The sequence below is a fragment of the Penaeus chinensis genome, chromosome 17, assembly GCF_019202785.1.
Source record: "Penaeus chinensis breed Huanghai No. 1 chromosome 17, ASM1920278v2, whole genome shotgun sequence".
NCBI classification, from domain to species: Eukaryota; Metazoa; Arthropoda; class Malacostraca; order Decapoda; family Penaeidae; genus Penaeus; species Penaeus chinensis.
Window position 1 is genome coordinate 4,633,812 of NC_061835.1, and position 547 is coordinate 4,634,358.

Here is a 547-nt window from a genome sequence, read left to right on the forward strand (position 1 = left end):
AATTTGCATGACATGCATTTTGACCATCATGGCATCAGTGGGTCATGCCAGGATGTTTTTTTCTCTCTTTCCAGTAGACATTATACGATTTTACTGATTGTTTAGAAATAGATATGTAAAAGGTGAGCCAAGCATTCAACTTTACCAACCACAGCAAGCATATATTTTAATAGTTACACACCTGTATGGACAGAAAATGTACCATTGCTCTCTAAAGAAGGAGTTATAATATTTCCCTTTGCTGCTGGGTAATGCTCTGTAGTTTTGTTTTGTGAACTTTGTTTACACATAGATGGCTCCTTAGAGTCACTAAGGATTCAGTTTGTAGGACTGTCTGATCTCACCTGGTAGCCCTATTCCTTGAATTCTCCTTTTGGCTTTAATATTATAACTGTTATTAGCAGTAGTAGGAGGAATATTGTATTGTTAGTTTCAGTATTAATAACAGTAAGAAATAAAAAAATATATATCAAAAAATCAAGGAAAAAGGTAAGCAGGTGAGATCAGGTAGGACTAGTAATTGACTCCTTGATGACTGAGCCTTTAT